A 24780-nucleotide genomic window follows, 5' to 3' on the forward strand; every position below is an offset into this window, starting at 1 on the left:
ATATTAAAATTCCTCATGTAGTGTTGTCAAAGAGGAAACTGAGAGGCAGTTTTGCTTTAAAAAAAACCTGTGAATATGACACTATTTTTAAAGATGTTTTGACTTGACTCAAATCAATGCTGTTTTCAGTGAAAATAGTTATGTCCCATCGTCAGAGCTCACTATAAAATCCATTTGTTAGCAGGAGAGACACACATAAATTAATCACTGACAGAGTACAACGTTATACTCATCGTAATAATAATGCAGGCTCTGTTGTATGGAGAATTAGGTGATAAACCATCTACTTTATGGCATGCAAAGGATCAGATGTTGCTGAACTATATAATTTGCTGCAGATTATGAAAACAGGAGGTTCAACAGTCACAGGATTAGATTTATTTTTTAACCTAGGCTTTAGTTGGGATTTTGGTGCAATCTTTGTGGGCTGTGCATTGACACACAGATAATAGACTTCTCCTGTGATAACTAGAAACATAATTAACATTCATTTTTTGTGCACTAGTGAGATGCCTGTCTGCCTTCCTCCCACTCGTGTGGCTGCAGGCCCTCTGGAACAGAGCTCCAGACCAATGCAGCCCATGGGCCACAAATTCCCACCCCATCTGAAAAGGGAAGCCTTCTCCCGGAGGGATGATGGCAGCAGAGAAAATATTGCAGCCCTGGGCAATGAGTGAGGCAGGCAGTCTGGCACTGTGGCTCAGCAGATCTCTGAGACATGAAGTCACCTAAGTGAAGCCACCCCACACACGTCAAACCAACTGATGGATTATGTATGTGTGCTTCTTCACCTTTCGGTTCCACCCAGACAGTAGGCCTTATGTGGGATGTAGGTCCAGTAGGTTTTTATCAGGGATTCCACTTAAATTCCCTTTCCACCAACATGAACTTGACTTTCTTGGGAAGAGTTCATATGCTGTTTCACACACCTGCAGGGATTTTAGTAGAGCTGCTCATTATTCCAGTCCTCTCATCTGAGAAGATGTGCTTACACCAAGGATGCACCTCCTGTGGCTATTTTCTCTTTGAGGTGAGGGAGGTGAAATTGTTTGCCTGGTATATACCATTCATTTTCCTCATGGTAATGGGTGAACACCTTCTTCTTGCTGCTGGCTTTCCTTCATTGAACCTGGAATGTTGCACAAATTTCCCATGTATTTGCCTAGCCTGTAGGGCACTCTATTCCAGTTTCATTCTTTAGGTTTCTTTGAAGCGAATGAAGTAGGACTGGCTCTTGAAAGTGCAGAGGTTGGGCTCCAGTCCATATTTATATCGTTTTATGCATTAACTGCGCAGTTTATACCAAACGACAGACCAGGCCCAAATGAGACTTTAACGAGCTTCTTAAGTCAATAAGAAATGTTTTGTTTTTTAGCATACTGATTTTTTCTGCTGTTGCTCATCCAGAAAATTTGGCAATAGATTTTAAATCAGACCTTGTTATACCACATGAGTAAAGGGAAATAAATTGTTTATATTTTATCATTTGCATTTGAAAATTAATAGAGATTCTTCCACTACTTTCAAACCAAAATAATACTTTCCCTTAGATGAAGCAGAAGACTGTGGTCACAGCCCATCTGAAAAAAATACAGTAAGATATGTACTCTGCAATTGAAACTCCCTACACTGGAGCACTTAGCTGGTGTAAGAGCAGTCTTCTTCAAGGGGTATGACCAGTACGAAAAACCCTTTTGCTGGTATGTCCATGTTTGTCAAAGACTGGAAGTCCAACCTGCAGTCACAGAGCTGTCCCAGAAGAAATGCAAAGCACAGACCAAATCGAGGCTGTCCAGGTAAGTCCAATGTTGCACTGAGAACACGCAGAGGAGAAGTCCTACTCTGAAAAAAAAAAGTGAACAAGCTTAGCAAGGGAGATAGGAGATTTGATCATAAAACAGTAAAATGAAGACAAGGACCCAAAATTCTTGTTCATGCATTCAGAGTGGAGCATAAACAATTTCAGTGACAAAGCATGACAAACTATGAACAAATACTACAGGATGGGGTTCCTAAAAACCTTTTGACAGCCAAACATTCAGAAGATGTTGAGAGGCACCACAACATCTTGTTCCCTGGCTAGTGTACACAATATATTCTCCTCAATCTGGCAACAATGAGCCATGTCTCTTCTTTCATTCTAGTTTGTGTACTTGTCCTCCTTTTCCTGATCCTTCCTGCAGAGCCATGTCTTTTCCACATTTTCTATGTTTCATGTACACTGCAATTATTATCTTTGTGGCACTAACCACTTGAAGTTCTACAACATCTGCCTAAGTTGATGGAGGCCTTCTGTCATTTTCTTGACATGAGCTTTTGTTACATTATAAACAAAATGGACAGATAAGCCTTTGAAACTGGGTAAAACTTTGTGGCCCTTCAACTTTTAGTGATCACCTTTGGAAAACAGGGGTGAATTTAGGTGACCTCTGGAGAATATGTCTTTGCTTTCCTTAGTTCCTCATTTTACTCTCTCTACAACTTTCTGAGGAGGGGAAGCAGAGAGAAATGTGCAGATCTCTTCTTCCTGGTGGAGAACCTACATGTATGATAGAATGCATGGGGATGCCACAAAGCTGCACCAAGGGAGATTCAGATTGGGTATTAGGAAAAAAAATACTTGCTAGGAGGGTGGTCAAACACTGGAGCAGGCTCTCTAGAGAGGTTGTTGATGTCCCATGCCTGTCAACGCTCAAGAGGCATTTTGGATAATGTTAACACTGAAGTAGTTGGGAAGTTCTTCTTGATGATCTTTTTAGGTCCCTTCCAACTGAACTATTCTTGTTCGCCTCTGTTCAAGTCATTTGGATTACAACTGTGTCTGTCCTTGCTTACCATAACACTTTTAATATACAGTAAATAATTATAATGCTGAGTCTGAGGCCATTCTTCATACTCCACTAACATTTCATTTAGGGCTGGATGAACACATGATGGTGATTCCAATTTATTACCAATTGCTGAGCTGTAGTAAATGTCAGCTAAAGAAGAGCTTAAATATCTTCCAGTGCAAGCATTTGCCATTGCAATTTTGAAAGGGAACGAGATGATTCATACCAGCATTCACTCAGTTTGGTAAGTTGGTTCTCAACTAGTGCATGTTTGTTAGCAATTTCGTACTGGAGAAGTTATTGTTGAAATTAAGATTTTCCCTGTGTCTGTTCTTGGAACTGTGTAGTACACATGTGAGCATACCTCAGGTATTAAGAGATTAAGCCCTCAGAGTCCATCCAGAGCACTTCACTGACAGTGGGTGCAAGGTGCCTTCAAAGCACATCTTCCTATGTCCTCCAGCATTTCACACACTATGGAAGCACACAATTCTTTTAGTAATGGCAAAACAATCACAGATGGCTGTACAGAAAGCTACTTTGCACTGAAACATGTGCCTTGAACAGGCAACTGGTGTCCTTGTTCCTCAAGGGTTAGTATTGGGACTGGCAGTGTTTAACACCCTTGCATCAACAGTGGGATGAAGTGCACCTTCAGCAGGTTTGCTGATGACACCAACCTGTGTGGTGCAGTCAACACACAGGATGGAAAGGATGCCATCCAGAAGGACTTGGACAGGCTTGAGACATGGGCCTCTGTGAACCTCATGAGGCAACACAAGGCCAAGTGCAAAGTCCTGCGTCTGGGCCAGGGCAATCCCAAGCACAAAACCAGTCTGGGTGGTGAATGGAGTGAGAGCAGCTCTGAGGAGAAGGACCTGGGGTGTGTTGCTTGACAAGAAACTCAACATGAGCCAGCAATATGTATTTGCAGCCTAGAAAGTCAACTGTATCCTGGGCTGTATCAAAAGCAACAGGGCAAGCAGGTCAATGGAAGTGATTGTTCGTTCCTACATCGCTCTTGTGAGACCCCAGCTGTAGTACTACATTCAGCTCTGGGGCCCCCAGCACAAGAGGGACATGGATGTATTAGAATGAGTCCAGAGTTGGGCCATTGAAGGATTGTCGAAGGGCTGGAGCACCTCTCCCATGAAGAGAGGCTGAGGGAATTGAGGCTGTCTAGCCTGAAGAAGAGAAGGTTCCAGGGGGACCTCACAACAACCATCCAATACCTAAAGTAGGCCTACAAGAAAGCTGGAGAGGGATTCTTTGTCAGGCTGTGTAGTGATAGGACAAGGGGGAATGGTTTAAACAAAAAGAGGATAGATTTAGATTAGATATTAAGAAGAAATTCTTTGCTCTGAGGGTGGTAAGGCACTGGACCAGGTTGCCCAGAGAAGCTATGGATGCCCCATCCCTGGAAGTGTTTAAGGCCAGGTTGGATAGGCCTTTGAGCAACCTGGTCTAGTGGCAGGAGAGTGAAACTAGATGATCTTTAAAGTCCCTTCCAACCAAAACCATTCTATAACAACTTCAATACCAGAAAAAGTGTGTTGTGGAATAGCTTCACAACATTATAGCTCAACTGTAATAAATTTCATCACATTATGGTTCCACTGTGATGAATTGTACCAAATCAAGCCCTGGTTGTTCCTTTTTTTGTAGGCCTCAGAAGTAGCTACTCTAGTTGCATCCACTGGAAAATGCTTTGTGATGCAATATTCTGCCCATGTTGTGTCACAGTCCAAGAACCTACAAGTGACTTCAATGGTAGCCTAATTCAATGTTGCCAGAAAAAAAATGAAAAGGAACAAAAAGCGAGTGCTTGACTGTAGCCAAGACATCATTTCTTTGATAACAATGACTTTGATTATGAAGCAATGATTGATTTTATCAATGATACTAGATTACAGGCAATGATCCCTCCATTCTGACTACTTTCATGTGCCTGCGCAAAGCTGGTGGTTGTTACCTGTTAAAACACCTTCCACTGTTACCAGACAAACGGTATTTCAGATACATTTACAAGACTTTTTTTTTCTACTGCAGACCTCTTTGTTTTTTTATTTTTTTTATTTTTTATTTTTTATTTTTACCACTTTCAGCAGTATAACCTGCTCTTTTTCCAGGTCCCTTTCCATTGTGAATAGAAACTGTTCCCAGCTCTGTGGCTGGACCTTGAACTGGGAAGGCTACTTGTGTCCCCTAGTCATTTTGAGTTTGCTGAGTTTGACTGATTGCTGAGTTTGAGTGATGTACAGAAACATCTCTCCAAGAGCTTTGTGTTGATTGTCCTGTTGAAGTAACCCATGTATTATTTATCATAAGATACATTTCAGAAAACAAAGTGTTAAGATAGTGAAAACTTTGCACCTTTCTGTCTAAACCTTAGTCTTTCCTTGTGCATTTTCCTTATGTTTCCAGTTCTAACCCACTTCTTTTCTACTGGAAGAAAATGACGTCAAGCAACTACTCCTTGTTCCCATTCTTTCTAGTCCAGGTGAAGGGTTTTAACAGATTAATGTTTCTTTGATTTGGACCTTGGAAAAAAACATCCATAACCTGTTGCGGTGTTGGTAGACATTTCACTGTTAGCAGTCCCTGACAGTGAAGTCTCCCAGCTATACTCCCTGAAAGACATTTATCTTTGTCATGATTCCATTTAGTATTTGTTTTTCTTAACAGTCTCCTTTTATTCTGTATAACCCAACAAAAAACATAAAACAGAGGTACTTAGGATAACTGTGAAAATAATAGAGATATCTCATTCTTTACAACAAACAAATGAATATGAAGTGCTTCACACACTGCAGCCTTACAATCTGGATGTTACACAAGTAAAAATAAATGCACACACCCATAAAACTAGTAAAACTGGCTGTTGCAGCTACACATAGTTCCTTGTGTTCATTAAAATTCTATCTTTATTGAGCTTATCTTGATTGGCATGCAGATCAAAGTGAAAACGTAATAAATAAAATAATATATATAATGGAATCCATGGAAAGAAGCTATTCAGAAGATAATTCCAGTAAGTAAATTGCAATGCAGTATTAAAAACAACAGTGCAGAAGCATTTGAAACATAACACGTCATACACTCTTGAAGGGCTGGATCCTGAGGCCATTACTCACTTGTGTAGACACACTGACTTCAAAAGAATTACTCACTATGAGTAAAGATAGTTGGAGTAATACTAAACAAGAGAGTATTAGCTCCTCCTATGCAGCCGTGTAGCTGAATAACAGCACTGTGTGAGTGTGATCCTGTCAGCAATACCCAGTTCAGTCCATAATTTCAGCTCCAAACCCTCTCTGAGACTTGGTGAGCCCCAGCACAGGGCAGAGGATCCTTGATGAAATGCAAAGTGGGGAGGACAAATATATACAAATATGAAATGAATTTAAGCAAAAATCCCCTTTTTTATTCATGTTCACTTCTGCTGCTTATAAAATTATTTTCTTATTTCCCTAGCTCTTGTTGGCCTTTTATGGCCCATACATGGAAAAGTGAGCTGGATCATCCTTGTCTAATCTATTATTAAGCAAACAGTTGTGCTTTGCTGAACTGGGGCCCCCATTTCCATAGATGAATTCTTATAGCTATTTAAATGTAAGGAGAAAGAGCAATTTGACTTTCAGATGCCAAGGATGAATTTTCAGGGCAAGGAGCTAAGAATTTTTTTTTATTTTTTTTTTAACACCTTAAACTGTTAACTAGAGTCTTTTGATGCAACCATAGTACATGAACATAAGGCTTCTTAACATCTTTTTTGCATTTTTTTCTTGGCACAATTGCGCTTAAGTGAGATAAAGGATGATCTATAAGGTTAGTCACAAAGGTGAACAAAACAGAAACTAGATGACAGAGTCTAGACATCAGAAACTAGAAGACGAGGTATATACATCATGGGCTATCGAACAGAATTAGTTCAATCCAGAATACGAGAGAGAACAGGTAGGAAAAAAAAAAAAAACAAAAAACAAAAAACATAAAACAACAGATTAGAAGTTTAAGAGAAACATTTCTCATATAAATTTGGAAACCTAACTGGCATCAATGGCTGCTGATTGCTTACATTGTTTGAGCATTGGGAAACAACAAAAAGACATGGGTATGCCAGATTTTGGTTTTCTGGAAAATAACATTGAGGGAAAATTTCTCCCACTGGTCTTTCATCCCTTTTATGTTTGAGCATTCTTATTACATACCCAGTATAACCAAGAATTAGCCAGATTGTCGTACCATAAGGATGAGTTTCAACAGAGAAAAACATTTATCTGTGGTTACAGACTGGCTCTCTGTGAAAAACAAAACAAAACAAAAACTGGTTGCGGCAGTACGTTCTGGAACTTCTAAAAGCAGAAGATGAGGCTAAGTTTACCTGTCTGCCTGCCACTGCCTAGAGTGTTTTCCCAGGTCTCAGCTAGTTTATAACATATGGTTACCTGCAGTCATGTGAAAATGTTTTCAGCCAGCCTGGTGAATTTTTGGCAGCCACTTCTGTTTTACAGAAAAAATATTTCACACTATGTTGAAGTTGTAGGAGGCAATGTCCCTCTCCTCAAAATAGTTCTAGATATTTTGAGCCCAATCCACTACCTCTTCAACCAAATTTTTTGTTCATATGACTCAATCAATCCCAGCAACTTTACATCCGTGTCATTTCGGAGTAAGTACTATCGTGAACCAGCCCCTTTTGCTCCTTTCTTCTACATTTTTCCACTGCCATTGTGAAAGATTCAAGAAAATTTTCCACATCTGAGAGCTTTCTGAGTAAACAATGGAAGATATGGCATCCTTAAAACCCTGACAAGCATCTCAGAGGTTATGATATCTGTAATACCGAAAAATGCCACCCAGGTTATTTTTTTTTTCTTTCTCTTTATCTCATTCATATTTGATTAACAAAACTAAATCTGATTCCAATAGCTGAGTGGAGACTTCTCTTTAAATGAAAGATGCACCCCTAGTTCATTGAAGCTCTTAACTGACACGGAAGTTAGCTGCATTATGTGGGCTTCAGGCCATCCCCAGCACAATCAGTCTTCGTCAAGCTGAAACTTGCTGTGTTTAGGCAGGCTGGGATTTCTAAACAGGTTGTTCAGCCTTATTTTCTATGCTCAGTTGCCCAAGGTTTTGTTTTCTTCCAAGAGCAACAACAAAGCATTTGGCTTACAAAAGTTTTGAAAGAGTCTCATTTTGAAAGATTTTCTAGCCTTAAAATGGGCAGTTCCAGTTGAACAGACTGCACATTTCCAAAATGGAATGGTCTCTGCAAGCTCTGAGGGACTGGTGAGCTGTTATCTCTGACTTTTCTCTGTAATTTGTGACCTTTCATGTATGCAGCAACACAGCTACAGTTTGACAGTATCTGGAGATCTAACTGAGGGCACTTCAGGACTCTGAAAAAGAATTCCCATTGAGTGTTTAACTCAATCACATTTACTAATAAGGTGCTTAGAGCCTAGAAAGTGCACGAATGTCTACTTAAACCTAAACAAAGATTAATACCCTTTCATGTGGTGTATGTGTTTGCCTGGTATTTGATGTTGTGGGGCTTTGGTACAAAACTGGGAAAAAATGCTTTTCCAGCATGTCACGTTCAAGTAAATATATATCCATAGGAAAAAAATAAAAGGAAATCAACAAAAAATCACCCACCCTTCAGAGGATGTAAGTTATCAAATCTGTCAGTATCTCTTCCAAAACAGTGTAATAGCAGTCTATACAAGGTACAGTTACTTCTCATATAGGAAAAAAATCATCAACAAGCCTATGTCCACATAAGCAACTTAAGGATGAAATGAAAGGTTCATCTCAATTATATTCTTAATGTAATATCATTAATATGTGACCCATACATTTAACTAGCACAGTATGAATGAAAGTTACATAAATATCCAGCTTAATCAACTTAGCTGTTATCTTCATTGATGGAGTCAGTCTCATGCCTGTAGACTCCTATGAAATTCTTAGATATTCACCACCCATGTTGCCTTCACTAGCTTTATACTACTGTAGTAGCTCAGAGAAAAAGGAGTAAAAACCCCAGAGATTTTAGATGGATTCAAAAACTACCAGTAGCATTTACAGAATTTCTAGTGGTAACCATAGACTTATGTCTTCAGATCTACACAAGTCTGTGGAAGACTGTATACTCTGTAGTATTCTGTGCTAACTGAATGTTGTAAATGTTGGAAAGGTCATGTCAGTTCTAGTGTTTTCCTAGCTCCAAATTCCAACCAAGACAGGAATTCTGAGGTGTTAAATGCCACATGGAGTGCCTAGAAAGAAACAGTCCTTTCCCCAAACTGTTGCTGAGGTTACAAACATAGAAGAAAGAAAGTACCGTTATCCCTATTTTATAAATACACATGTCAAGAGATGAAAGGACCTGCCTCTGTTATTCATGGAAAGATTATCATTGACTTCAGTGGGTGTAGTATCAGCCCTATAGCGGTATGAAACTTGGCTCCTAATTACATTAGGCCCACGTAGACTTAGTTTCAGCCACAGTTCATTTTTATCGCCAGGTTGTTAACCTGTAAACCAGAGGTATTTCAACTGCTGACAGAGTCTGACTTGCGGTTCTAGGCTCCCAGGATGCTTGACTAAGAGAAACCCATGTCCAGTCACGTTTCATTTGTGCTCCAAGTGCTTGGCTTCCATCAATGGCTTGGGATGGCCTGTTCTCTGCAGATTAAGAGGAAACAATATATGACGCACAGGCTTGTCTCACTCACTTCAAAGTGTGAGCAACAGTGACTCACCCACCTCCACAGAAATCTTTAAACCCAGTGCTGAGCTTCCTATTTTCCTTCTTGTGTCATAGATAGCATTACCGTCTTTTGTTTTCTCCAGCCCATATTCACTTGCTTTGCAGAATTCTGAATCCAATCTGGCAGCAATTTTTTTTTAATTTATTTTTTTAATGGTGCCTTTGGGTTCCAATATTCTTTCTTAGTTTACTTAACCAAACAGCATGTGTTTAAGTTTCTCAGTAACTCCAAGTGTTACCAAATAAGAATAATCTGCATAATATCTTCATGAAAGGGAGGCTTGTTATTCACACTTTGTTATCATCTTGTCCCAACAGACAGCTGCTGTCACTGTTTGCCCTTTTCAGTGGAAGTGGTCTAAATTCATCCCAGTCACAGATCGAGGTAGGTGGCTGCAGTGTAGTTCCCATCCATTCTGAATAAGACATATTATATTGAGTTATTCTTTTACAGAACAGGGAAGCTTATTGAACAGAAAGGATTAACGTGACTGTGGACTGATCTGACCCATGCATGACATCAGCTGGGACAGAAAAGACTTCCATAAGATCTTCAAAATATACTTCACTAGGAATGACACAAATAAAACCAAAATTTACCTTATTAGAAAAGTCTTACCACATTTCATTGGGAAAGATTTGTCTGCTCTTGTGCTTCCAGTCCAATAAGGGAATTCAGTGAACCTGGGTCACACACGGCTGAGTCAATCCTGTAGGCTAGTATGCAAAAGGTGGATACTGCCACCACCACTGCTACTCCTACACCACTCTTTTTCAATTATATTGACCGTGGCTGCTCTGCCTTCTGCTGAACCCAGTGGTGTTGATATGCATTAGACACGATCTAAACATGCCTAGAAGACTGGGATCCTTGTGGGCCTTAGGCAATGGAATACCTACTTTGTAAATCCCAAATGCACTTGGGGAAACAGCAGTCTACATACTTAATTTTCAGTCAGGGTGTCAGTGGTGTAACCTTAGGCATCAAAGCAAATTTCGTAATGGAAAACTTTGGGTAACTTAGTGGGGCAAAAGTTGTTGGGAAAATCACGTTTCTCTTTCTTTGATGAAATTTTCTTCGGTTGCACCATAAATGCTTAGGTACTTTATTTGAATCTTGCTGAAGGCACCTGCCTGTCTGAGTTTCATCTCTTCTGGGTGTCCAGAGCTCTGCTTTGGCACATGCCCAGAACAGTTTAAACAGCCTGATAGCTATCTCCCACCTAAGAAGCTAGGCATTCCTCCACTGAAGTCTCCTGGGGGGGCTCAAACCGGCAGACATTCTCAAAAAACACCAAACGCACACCCAGAAGGCTCCTTGGAAAATGCTTTGTGGGTGCTTTTTTAGAACAGACAGTGGAGGAAGATCTGCCACCCACCTTTTATACAATACTCTGTGGTTAAGCTGTTCACTTAGGAAGTTAGACTATGATTAAACACTTTGCTCTGACTGAAGAGGTTGAAACTAATGAAAATGTCCTCTCTGGTGTGACACTGTTGACTTTTCCTGTTGATGTTGCTTTACTGTATAGCAGAGAATGAAAAAGTCACTGGACTGGCTTTTCTCTACAGGTGCATTATTCTATAGCCTTGTTGTTGGGGCCTGCACAGAATAGGTTTAGGCAGAGCTTCCTCCTTCCAGCCTTGTTTATATTCTTTATAGTCAACACCCTTTCAATTCAACTCAGATGAACAGGAGACGTGACACAGTAAAGACTGGAACAAATTAAATCCTGGTCTCCCACTCAGTCCTCTAGAGCTCTAGCCAGCTAACTAAATAGACAGAAACATTTCCACCACCGGTGTATTTCAGAAGTATACTTTAGAAAGATGAAGTGTAAACACCTGCTTAGAGGTTCTGGTCTGTGAATGCAAAATAAGATATCCTAATCTTTCTGTTTGTTGTAAAGTAGCTGAAAATGCCTGAATGATGAATATGGTGAAAATGTAGATTTGGATCCTGCCTTTGGGCACCTGACCTCCCCTGCTGTGTACATAAAGCCACATACGTAGCCACTGGTTTCTACTGCAATAGCCCACCACACAGGCTGCAATTGGGATTAATTTTTGCTATCCTTGATAAGATCTAATAATGCCAGTTTGTATTCCTTTCCACCCTAGCTAGCAGTTCTCTTCAATTAATATAATTTTGCTGTTTCACATTCCACTTTTCTTTCTATAATCATATATTTCTCATTTCACCTCACATATATTCTATCTGTTTTGTAGAAAAGGATTTCAGACCATTCAGAATGGCAGCAAAGTTATATTCTACTGTATCTATGTATCTACTGTATCTGTCTGTCTTCTTCATGGTTATACTTTTTGTTTTTGCTCAGAAACCAAACACTGAAGTGGATTCTTGCTGGAGAATGTGAGGTGTTTAGATCCCTGCCAAAGCAGAGGAGACTCTAGGGAAATACCTAAAGCCAGAAGAGTTAGGCAGCAGGTAGCTGGGTTTTAATATCCAGTAGAAGTTCTGTCTCTGAACTGATGGTAACAGCAGAAGGTGGGAACAATGCAGGAGGGTCATATCTGTATGGGGAGAGAAAGTGGTTGCAGGATCCAGGAAGGCTGTAGCAAGTGGGAATCTGTGTGTTAATTTTGAAGGTTGAGAAAGGCTATTGTGGGAAGCTCAAGTGGGATTTTTTTTCTTTTTTTTTTTTTCTTGTAGAAGAGTGGAGGAAGAGTTAGGAGAAGTCAGGACATAGTTGGTGCCAAAGATATCAAAGTTGTGCTAGTGGAGTGTGCTAGTGGAGGAAATTTCCCCTCGGGAAAAGGACAACAGATATATTGAAAGTGGGTGGAGGCTGCTGCGGAAATACAGTGATTAGCAGCTGAATGCTTTGGAGGAAGAGAGACTGAGATCCGACTGAGTAGGACTAGGGGAATGGAGGCAGGTTTTCATCTTCCCCTCCTTATTGCTTCCACCTCCAAGGTCTTCAGAGCTCCTGCATAGGAACAGGGATGTATATGAAGGACAATAGCCTCTTCTTGCATTCTGCCTCTTTGTCTTTTATTGTGAGAGGACAGAGCTGTTTGGAGGTGGTGACCATTTGGGTACCTTGTTATGTCTCTAGGTGACTTGCTCTGTTATGAAAACCAGAGCTGTTGTGGCATCTCTGTCCCCAGAGATTTCATGTGCTCAGCTGGACAAGGCCTTGGCTGAGATGATTGTTAGTGCTAGTCCCACTGTGAGCCAGGGACTGCAGTAGATGGCCTTCAGCTCTCCCTTCCAACAGTCTCTCCCAGGTTCTAGGAAGTTTTTGGTCAGAGAGGCATTTTTACCTTTGGTATCTTATGCTATACCTTGTTCCATTTCTCCTTATTTTTGCTCAAGATAATAGTTGAGCATAACTATCCAATAACAGTGATGTTCCCATCAGCTTGCAATAATGTATTCTGAGATCACGCTTCTGTAACAGAAAACATTCTAATTTAGAGAATACAAAGAAGGCCATTCACAGGATTTATCTGCCTCTTGCTGAATTCAGCTTGCAGTTCAGATGCCTACTAATCTCCCCATTTTGTCCCTCAAAATCATCACTTGTGGTTGACTTGCCTGTAGGTCAAAGGGAAGTCGACTTGGCTTCTTTCCAGATCTTGTTAAAGGCCATTTCTGAAGTCATAAATGTAGTTTGCTGAAGAATAAAGGCACACCTTTTCCTGTATGAATTGATAATATAGCTCCCTTTTGCAACACTCACAGCTGAAGCTGGTAGGATGGTTCAGATCAAATTTAATCTCCATTCTAACAACACTGAGGCTTTTGAGAAATCAGAAAGGTATTGCCTATGTTTTCTACAAAAAAAACCACCACCCACTCACCCAACCAAATCAAACCAAATCAAACCAAAACAAAAGCCAAAGCCTCTCTCCAAACCGAATGACAAAATAGGAAGAATTATACTATTTCATGGATTTCTTTTGAAAATGAGGAAGGAGAGGGCCTGAACCTGTACTTGGTCCCTCAAGCATCAGTGAAGCACTGGTGTTAAAGCCCATCCACCGTGTCTCCCTCTGCTCTTGGGGAGCTGCCAACTCTCCTTGTCATCCTGAGAAAGTGTCTATCTTCTTCCTGTGACTTTAGAGGGAGTCTGAGATGACTAACCCCCTAATTTACATGCATAACATAGGTGATTAATGTTAGGTAGGATGAATTGTGGCCACAGTGTATCATTGAAACATCTTACCTTATTTTCCAGATCAAAGTATCTCATGTTTTTGTTCTGATTAAACAGTTTGGTACTTAACAAGAGGAGCACATAAACATTTGACATACTAATTAGGGAAGCCAGCTGTTTACTGGATCTTTCCATTACCCTGCAATCCTGCTACAACTAATATGCTATAGCACGTGTTTTATTATGGACTTCCACAATCTAGCCATAAAATTGAATAAATATCTGTAACTGCAGCTCTTCAAGTGATATTACTAACAATGAGAAGTTTTGTTTTGGATTGAAATCAGAATTTCACTCCAGGTTAAGTTTTAAAATAAAAATTTAAATCTTTTTATTCTGTGGCAATTTATGCTTGGTTTAGTTGTGACACAGTTCCAAAACAAATTTTGAAATGATATTTAAAGTGAACTGTATTCACAGTTTGAACCAATCTTTCTGTCCTGGTGACAAGAGAGCCATTCAGATATCAGTTCGCAGTCTGAACAAAGTAAAGTAATTTTCTCATTACTTAAAAAGTAATGAGAAATTTCATCAGTCTTTGTTAGTAGTGGGTCAATGGACAGCATTACCACTAAACTGCTGGATACTACCCAAATCATTTTGCTTTAAGATTCTGAATTAAGAAAAGTGTTTAAGAATATGATGAATACTCTTCTGAAAAGCACTAGGTCAACATATTCTAAATGGATAAATGTAAGGCTGTTTACCAAAAGATTTTTAAGCAATTGTAAAAAACTCACCAGAAGCTTATTCAACCTACAAAAAGAAACCAATACAAACTTAAAAAAAAAATAAAAAAGAAAAACCTTAACTTGATTTGAATAGAATGTGAGCTAAAGAACATACATAAAAAATCCATTTACGCTGCTGTTTGAGTATGCAGTGTGCAACTAAAAACGTTATGATTGTTTGCAGAGTATCTACTATTAAACTAAATAAAAGCATGCTGTGACTTGATTGACCTATGCATCACTGCATGCCAATCTATTTGAGTTACTTCACAGTTTGGGAACATTCTCACATAATCCTATACATATTCTTACTGCATTTGTTTTTTCAAGTTAACTTGACCTTCTTTTGAATCATACACATCATCTTCAATGTACAGCTGGTAAAATAATTTATTAACAGTGATTTTCAGTAAAAAAGCGGCTCTGCTACTTCCCATGGGCAAGGGGCTGACACTAACTTCACTGAATTCATTGTAAAAGTCCAGTTTATCTGAGCAGCAAGAAATCTCTAATGTGATGTTAAGAGGAGATATTGGGCCTCTCTTACAGATAAAAGACTCTAGCCAGCAGTGGACTGTGCTCAGGACTGTGCAATCAAGGTGGTTTGTAAGTTTAGAAATGCTGTAGCCGTATGCAGAGGAGGTGGCTTGGCATTTGGCACTAATTTCCATCCTGCAACTGTCAAATCCACAATCACAATCCATCATACGGAATAATGGCTTCCTTCTTCCTGCTCACTCCACAATCTAAGCATGATTTTCCATCTTAAATGCATCCCATCTTTCACATATGTTTTATTTTATTGTACATAATCAGACACACGTTATGGTATCATTAGAAAGTAAATATTTATTAGTCTTTGTCAACAGCGATACTCCCTGTATTGACATTTGATACTTGAAAGTAACCATATATTTTAAATGTTATGGTGCATTGTGGTGCAACAACAGATGACAATTGTTGATTTTTTCAACAATGATAACTGCTGGGTTGAATAAGCGATGAGATAATCCCGAACCTATTCACTTGTGAGTGGTAGAAAAGGGAGGGAAATGGTGAAAAAGGCCAAATTCTGCTTCAGGATGTACCTATGTTTATTCCAAGTGTTTCTGAGAATGTTTGTAGCCATGATGAATTAGCAACTTTTTACACCTACAGAAAAATTACCACCTGAATGTCTAAAACTGCTTTAAACATTATATCCTTTCATATATAGCAAATGTAATTCATACAATCTGATCTTTAAATTAGTATTATTTTTACTTTTGCCTCTAATAACAAGTAACATTTAGCTTTGCCTTACAGGAAATGCCTTAAAAAGAAAGCCTTGATATATTCCAGATTCTTAGCCAAATGAAAGTTTAGAAAGACAAATGTGTTTATGAGCTGTCTCCAGGGAGTTAAATTTATGCTGAGTTAGAATGCAAAGACTGGAAGTAAATCATTTTCCAGTGCTAAGAGACTTTTACTTTTCAGTCTTAAGATAGTCTTTTTTTGGCTGGTCCTTTTGGGGTTGAAAACAGGATTCCTCAGAGCTTTTCAGAAATTACGATCTGAAGGAGAATTAGGAAACAAATTAGTTTACTGAGTAAGATTAAGTCAGTGCATGAACAGGGGGACAGGAAAGATCATAAACCAGAGAGACCAGTTCAAACCAATTTTCAGATAACTCCTCCCTTTAGTAACATTACTGTAAGTTACAGATATTACATCATCAGAACAAATGATTATTTGCTAATCTATGATTCAGAAGGCCAACCATTGTTAAACAGCACCTTTTGGAAACTGGTTAACCTTTTACATTCCATTTACTTCATCACCAAATTTAAAGATGCAAAGAAGCTATAAATGAAGTGTACTGAGAGGCCACCGACTATAAAAATCAGAAAAGTACATAGTTTGTACAATGTACAAAGTACAATGACATTTATCTGTCATTTTGACAGAGAACTGGCAGAAGGTCTCAGGTAGTCAAACCTGGCACCAGATGCCATTAGTACAGTCATAGAACAAGCACAGTACAAAAATCTCCCCATAAACCTGCTTAGGTAATGTATTACTTCTCTGACAATTCAGTTTGGGGAGGCTGTACTGTACTTCTCATAAAGAATGTTAATTATGATAAATTATTTGATAAGCACATCTGCAATTTGGGAGATGAAATCAGACATTCATAATCATCTCCTGTAAGGACACTGATATCTACATCTGTTCAGAACTATACATTTTTTCTATCCCAATAAATACTCCTCTTAGAGGACAGAAATACTTATGTAGATGAATGAATGAATGTACACATTCAGTGTACAAAGGTGCCTCAGGAAACACAAGCAGAACATGCTACTGAAATCAGAATATAGGAGAAGAAATTGCTTAAGGATGGATCTTTATAAGTCTTTCAGTTTGGTGTGTGAGTGCTATTTTGAAGGGAGTCCTCTGACTGTTCCTACCTAGTATGCTTTGGTTTGCATCATGGAGCCTCTCAGAGCAAGCAAACTGGATTCCTTTTAGATGACCTAATGAGAAAACAGGCTCCAGAAGACGGTATACCTAACACCATCCAGTTGCTACTGGAAATTCAGTCAACAGGACCAAACTGGAGTTAGTCTGACGTCAAACCCATGAAATGTGTGCAATGTGCACATCATTCCTCTGCACCTACTCCCACAGTATTTGCTAGAACAGGTGTAGCCTTAGATACCTCACGTTTTGAGAGGCTCACTGCAGAGGTCTCAGAGGGGTTCATAAATTGTCCTGAATTGCCTCATTGCAATTTACAGCTATTCCATTTTTTTGTGGTAAGAGTGGCATGGTGCCATCTAAATTTATCATTTTGTCAGCTTTCTTAGAAAGATGTTAGATGTTAGAGACCTGAGAGCCTTTAAGACTGTCCATTTATTTTGGTCATTTGTGGGTGAGTATTCTGCTATGCACTGCTAAGTGTAATTAGGCTATAGATTATGCTTACTGTGGTTTTCTCCATAGCACTACATTTCCTTTATTATTATTATTTATTTTTTTTGCATCTTGGCTTACTTTGCTCTTGTTGGCATTCAAAGCTGAAAATGTACTAAGAGTATTGAGGACCCTGAAGAAGAAGCATATTTCATTAAAAATAAATAAAATCCCACGGACACTTGAGCATTGCTTGATTTCCTTGGGGCAGACTTAACACTGTGTGTGCAGATGAACCTCTTAACTTTGTGCTTTGTGAGCTGTTTTTCTGTGCATATAGTAATGCATTACAGTGATGTGAACGACTGCACAAAAGATATAGATGACTTTCACTCTCTATCTTTATGTGATAAGGGACTTTTTGGGCTATGTGTAAAGATTTTAATTATAATTGCAAAGAAAAAAAGCATCTCATGAGAAGGATGCATGAATTCAGAGAAGTCCTAAATCAGTATAAGCTAGAGAAGGATAAGTGAAAAGAAGTCTCCACAAGCCCCCAAAGAGACAGTTTCTGTTCCCTCAAGTCTGAGAGTGCAGGATTCAGCTGAGCCTAATTTATGGCATCTGCAGTGTAGGTAGCTGCATCTCAATTAGGTGTTAAGCTTCTATTAAAGTTAATGGAGACCTTACAGGTTGCCTAAGCATAGTCTTCTAATGCCATTTGAGATGCCATCAGGAATATGAGACATCTGCATGAAGCCTCCAGATAAGACACACGACCTAGCTGTGACCCATGCTCTTGTAGAGAAGCTGAATAGTGACACCACACAGCATCAAACATGTTGTTAAGACATCTATGTTTAGGAAATTGAATTAAATCTGAGCTTTCACTTGATTATAATGGGAACTTGGACAAGCTCAGATGTAGGCAGTAGTACTGCAGAGCTTAAATTCAGGCAAGTTGAATGCTACCCAATATCTCATAATAAATGCAATGCAAGTGGAAAACAAGTACTGGCAATGTGAAGAAAAGCCCTATTCACAGCGAAGAAAGGACAGAGGTAGACTGTGGTGCTATTAATGAAGAGAAATGACATATTTATGTGTGCTAGAAATAGAACTGTGTAAATAATGGATTTTGGGGGTTCGGCGGTGGAACAGAAAATTAGAAAACAAATTCCTTTCAGTTAACCTGAAATAGATGATTTATTTGTTTTTATTTGTTTGTTTGTTTTGTTAACTAATATAAGGAACATGTGTCTCATCTAGTTTGTTAATGACCAAGAATTAGATTTCTATGTAGCCTGTAGCCATGGGTTAAGCATGGTAGCTCTATTCCTATAGCTGTGGATTAAAAAGCTTAGAAAGGATGCTGGGCAGGAACCACTGGATCACAAACTGAAAATTAACATGCAGTGATATGACAGGAAATAATAAACAACCCTAATTCACAGCATGACTGGAAAGCTTATCTGCTGTATTACATATTTTATGGGTTCTACTCTGCAACTTTTGCTTTGATTGCATTTACTTGAAGTGCCACAATATGTATTCACCCATGTGAGTGAGCAAAAGTGATTTATCATGCAAGAAGATTGTGAAACTGGGCAGAATCTTTTATGTATCTACGTGTTCACCCGTCTCCAAAATAATCATTAAAAGACATCACTTGAAGGGTATTTGAGGAAGATTCTTATGCTCTGACATGAGATTTAGACCTGAAAGTTTTTTTCTGGTTTAATTGTATTGTTTTACAGGTAAAATATTTCAACTAAACACACTATTATAGTTTTGGAAGTATGGAAACTGATGTAGGTTATACCCATTCAGGGTCTAGAATAAGCTATAATCACATTAAAATTTATGTAATAGCATTGCTGTGCCTACTTCAGAGCACAAAACTGTGCTCATAAAGCTTCTGGGTTTTACTTGTTCTGAGTCACCGATATAAATGAGAATATTCATGTGAAAAAAATGAATAAACTTTGGATCCTGATCAGCATGAACAATCTATATGGAAAAAAAAAAAAAAATGTGATATTATGTTCATACCCATTAGCAGTTTAAAGCTGCAAGTGTTTAGGAATATATAAGTTGAATTTTTCAAAGACACATGTTGATACTTCATATTATCACATGGAAAGTTGTGCAGTTGGCAGCAAAAGTTGCTTTTCCTTCAAAAAAAAAATAATATTAATATTTACTTGATTGCCTGATAAAAGTAATACTACAAAAGAATATTGCAAAACCTTGGAGGTTTGGCATGCTTTTTTATGTGGGTGGAAAATGCTGTTATGAAGCCAAGCTGGAATGAACCATGAAACTGTAGCATAAGAAATATACTAGAAGTTCTATTAAAAAAAAAAAAAAAAAAAAAAAAGACAGCTAGAACCCAGAATAATAAAGTTGTGGGCCTTACAAGTACACACAACATAAACATGTTGCTAGAATAATATTGGGTGGTATATTCAGGACAGGCTTTGGTTGCAAGGACAGCGGTAGGGTTTTTGCCTTTGTTCACAAGTTTAGGCTCTGAACTGAGGTGTTGAGATTAGGAGTCCCATCATCAAGACAGTTTCTAGGGGAACTCAAAAGATACAGGATTTCGTCTCCCCTGTAAGTTCTAAGGGGCATATCAAGGGACATAACTAATTTCTGTCAGTATATCTTCTGTGTTAATGAGAAGTATCAAAATAATGCCATACAGATTAACCCACCCACTGTATTTATCTAAAAAGCATGTGTCAGCAGGTGGTCAGAGGTTTCCTTAGCCTTTCTGCTTCTCGTGTCTCAACACTTAGGGGACAACATGAGAGAAAGGCATACAAAGTTTGACTGCTATACGGATAACCCATCTGTCTTCCTATCAACCTAAAGCCACAACTGCCAGGCTGAAATAAAGATGCATGTAATGCCAGGTTAAAATGAGAGAGTGTTAATCTCATGCATAAACATTGGTGCGTGTGTATGAAATAACACTGCGTAAAAGAAGGGCAGGAACCTTTCCTCACCCAAATGCCAAGTGACAGTGGCTGGCTTGCATCAATGCTGCCTAGCACCACTATTTTTTACAGTAGACTCATCCTGGGGACTGCTTGGAGAGACAATCTTTAGGACAGGGCCAAGGAGTGAGCTAACATTCAAGCAGTGTAACAATGAAGATTCTGGCAAACAAGTTCAGTAACAGATTGCCTGTTATTTGGCTGTGTTAATGTACCCATTGTGACTCATCACAGGTAAACAGGTATTGTGGACAATTCTATTTCAGTCATTAAAAGATACGTTCTGTAAATGTACTGCATATACTTATCCAATTGACTGTTCCAGTCCTGTATTCCTACTTTTTCTAGCAAACATTAGACATATTCACCTACTGACAAATGTGAAACTACGCTTGAAGCACTTATAGAACCATAGAATATCCTGAGCTGGAAGGGACCTACAAGGATCATCAAGCCCAAATCCTGGCTCCACACAGGACCACCCAAAAATCAGACCAAGTGTCTGACTGCGCAGTCCAAATGCTTCTTGAACTCTGGCAGGCTCAGGGCCATGGCCACTGCCCTAGGGAGCCTATCCCAGTGCCCGACCACCCTCTGGGTGCAGAAACTTTTCCTAACACCCAGCCTGACCTTCTCCTGTCCCAGCTCCATGCTGTTCCCTCAGGTCCTGTCGTTGTCCCCAGAGAGCAGAGCTCAGCGCCTGTCCCTCCGCTCCCCTCATGAGGAAGCTGCAGGGCGCCATGAGGCCTCCCCTCAGCCTGTTCTGCTCTAGGCTGGACAAACCAAGGGACCTCAGCCATTCCTCACACATCTTGCCCTCCAGACCCTTCACCAGCTTTGTAGACTCCTTTTGGATGCTCTCTAAGTTGTTTGTTTTTTTTATGTCCTTTTTATATTGACCAAACCTGTACACAGTGCTCAAGATGAGGCTGCACCAGCACAGAGCGGGACAATCCTTTCCCTTACAAAGTATGATGATATCTTTAGAATTCAAGACAAAGCATTTCTTTAGATGGACCAGCTTAAGAAAAGAGGAAGAAGAAATATCAGATGGATGGAAAAATGTGTTCATTGATGTTTTTTAGGCCTCAAATTTTGGTTTCATTTAAAAAAGAATAAGGCAAAGGACTATTTAAACATCTTCAAGGAATTTGCTTTTAACATGGGAACAAAGAACAAACAAACAAACAAAAAAGTACACAAAAAGACCCATAAAGCACTGTTTTTTAAAGCTTTAAGTCTGTAGGCCATATTTTGAAAGGAGAAAAAAAGGAACAAAGAGGAGTAGACTGCTCAAAATGCAGGTAGGAATATGCACAGAAGCACATGTGAACAGGAGGAGCAGGATGTGCTTGTTCCCTAGTAGTTGTTACTTGTAGCTACTTCTCCCTGCCTCATACATATGTGTGAGTAAGATACCAGGGCTCTTATCACTCACCTGTCTGGATTCAAGGCCACTCCCTGCACAGGCTCATTTATCAGGTGCCTTGGCTGGGCATCACGAGCTGCATTTGGCTTCCAGGCCTTCACTCGAGGTATCTTGCTCCAAGGTCCATATTCTGCTGCTCTCGCTGTCATTGAACAGTCCCTTATTTCCCAATCCATTCGTTATCTCTCAGGTCTCAATTTGGCCCTCAATTAGTAACACAGATAAGGAATTACTGACGTTACACTGTGATTTTTATTGACACCAAAGAAATTCACTCTAGGTGACATCTCCATGTCCTTTCTGTAATGAAGGTGGATAATTATAGAACATATTCTTCAGCTCCAGCCTTGGCATGGAAAGACCTTTACATGTCCCCATAACTAAAGTCCAACAGTCCCTGCTCAGCTCTGATGCATTTGTGCTTATGCATCCACTTAAATATTTAAATTTATTTTACCGTTAGTTATTTCTTACTTGCTTTACAATTCCATAAACATGAGCTCACTTTAAAACATGACTGGATTAGAGTGCTTGTAGTATTTACTATAAACAAAATTTTTGCAGTGTTTAGATATATGTTGAGGATAACATATAATAAAGACTTTTTTTTTTCTCTCTCTCTTTTTCCATTTCACATAAAGCCAGGAAAAACCTGTTTCTTATCAACATTGTTATATAGAAATAAATAAATAGAAGAACTAGAGAAATAATTAATCACAAAATTTCTACCAAATTATCTTTTCATCAGCTGTATTCAATCAATACAAGACTGGGGATTGAAGACATACGGAAAAAAAAAAAAAAAGCATATGGATAGATAGAACACACTGTCTGTAGTCAGCCAAACAAAAAATATAACTGTACCTCCAGTCCAGTACCGTAGTCAGCTGCTTCTATCATCATTGACTGTAGGTAACATTTCTTCAGCAGAAGCAGGAGCTGAAGTCTTCACGTTCCCTCAGGAAAATTCCTGATTATTCCATAATTTTTTGTTTCAGAAATTGTAATTTGCTCTTCTGTCTATATAGCATATTTGGCAGTAGGTGAGGTTTTACATATTATTTAAAAAGGAATCATTTTCAAAAGTACACACAATTTTTCTCTGTGCTTGGTGTTTCCTATCCTACCCAAAGATATAATGTGAGGTTCAACTTTTCATATCTCTCCCAGAACCCAGGATCAATAAGGAGATGAGCAGCTAAATAGAGAGTGAGATAGTTTGTATTTACCTATGTCTGAATAAGCTACAAGTATAATATAATAATAATAATAATCAGTATAATAATAATAATTCTCATGGAAGGCATCAACAGCTAGATTCCACAATTTGTTAAAAGTTGTCTCAGATATACCTCTGCCCTTTGAAGACTTTTTTCCTTCACTAGGCTGATACTTTATCTCTTTCATTTAACTGTGGGTTCCATGCTAGGATATTTGCTGGAAAACAACTGAAACAAATCAGTTAGAAACTCCAACTAGCAGAGAGAGTTGTGGAAACAGCCAAAATGGGGACAGCAGAGAACTTCCATAGAGAAAAAATTGTGATAGTAAATGCAGAATCCTGATATGATAGCAGTTCAAGAATAGGTGGTTACAAGGCAGATAAATTTCACCATCTTTGATCAAATGAGAACTAGACACACCTGCTAAAAAAATATTGAGTCCTGGTCAGAAGTGTACAATGGTTTGAGAGGATCTAGGTTATCAGGGAGGTATATAGGGTGCAAGAAGCTGTTAAAAGAGTGATCCAGGTTCTAACTCTGGTGTGCCTGTCCCCCAAAAGAGTAAGCTCTGTCATTATTGGCCTTTAAAACTACCTCTGCATTATGACTGCCCTTATTCCCTACTGAAAGTTATGAGAGATGGAGCAAGAACAACCTTGATCTGAGTTTTGGCTATGACTCTGTGTTTGCCAGATAGAAGACCTTGGCAGAACTCTCTTCTCTGAACAGTGGGAAGCTAATTTTTTTCATAAATATTTAGTAATGTGTTTGTTTAGCTAAAGATAGTGTTAGAGCATAGCATCCTGTTCATCACTTCAAAAAGAGCAAGAGCTTTTTTTTTTTTAATGTTAGGTCAGGAAAATATTTTTCCAGTATTGGAGATTGTTCTACAACTAAAAAAAAAAAAAAAAAAAAAAAAAAGTATTGTGATTTCAGGAATTGCCTTTCTTACCCTTCAATATTGTTAAACATTGGTCCACAGAAGCACTTTTTGGCCTTTAGGAGAGACATATTCAGGAAGAATGTTTCATTTGCCATTCCTTCCCTGAAAGATCATAAGGTGCTGAGGAATATTGCAGTAAACATTTCCTTTCAGTTTATAAGGGCTGTAGTGCATGTTCTACTCCAAAGTCTGCCACAGACCCAGGCCTTTTTAGGAGTCTTCATCTGCGCTTTGGCTCAGATCAGGCTCCCACATGCCTTCTATTAGGAAGGTTTCAGGGTACCAGAAAGGCAGCCAAGCCCTTCTTCACATGATGTCCTGACAGTGGTTGGATACAACATTTTTCCTCAAGGGACTAAAAGGGTGGATTGCATTCCTTGGCCCCTGGAAGGGAGAGGCCTCATGTAATTCTCAAAAGGTAGCTCATGGCTCATAGTTGGAAGACCAGCTGTAGGCAAAAATAGTCACAGCAGCAGTGTTGGCCTTCCCCTAGAATATGTTTTTTGGTAGCAAAACATCGATCTCACATCACTTAGAGATAATGTCCTAGCAGAGGGGTTTGACCCCCAGGCAGACTTTCACACTTGCATCCTTTGCAGTGCTAGGTGGTGTAACTGTATTTGCTGAGCTGCACTGTTATATGCTGTTTAAGGTATGCAGCCACAGTAATGAGCCTTTTCTCAGTGCTGAAAGGACCATCTAATTCAGCCTGCTGAGGTTATCTCCACTGTGAAATAAACTTTTGTCACCTTTAAGCATGT

The 24780-nt window shown here is 39.1% G+C and overlaps 1 long non-coding RNA gene across 1 annotated transcript in view; it reads right to left on the reverse strand.

Moving 5' to 3' along the window:
* Positions 1 to 355: 355 nt before the first annotated feature.
* Positions 356 to 24780, reverse strand: part of LOC311430058 — a 40356-nt gene continuing 15931 nt past the window's right edge. The window contains exon 2 of the long non-coding RNA XR_014688526.1: positions 356 to 1842. This is a non-coding gene — a long non-coding RNA (uncharacterized lncRNA). The remainder of the gene's footprint in view (positions 1843 to 24780) is intronic.

This window comes from Aythya ferina, assembly GCF_964211825.1.
Source record: "Aythya ferina genome assembly, chromosome: 1".
In the NCBI taxonomy this organism is placed as follows: domain Eukaryota; kingdom Metazoa; phylum Chordata; class Aves; order Anseriformes; family Anatidae; genus Aythya; species Aythya ferina.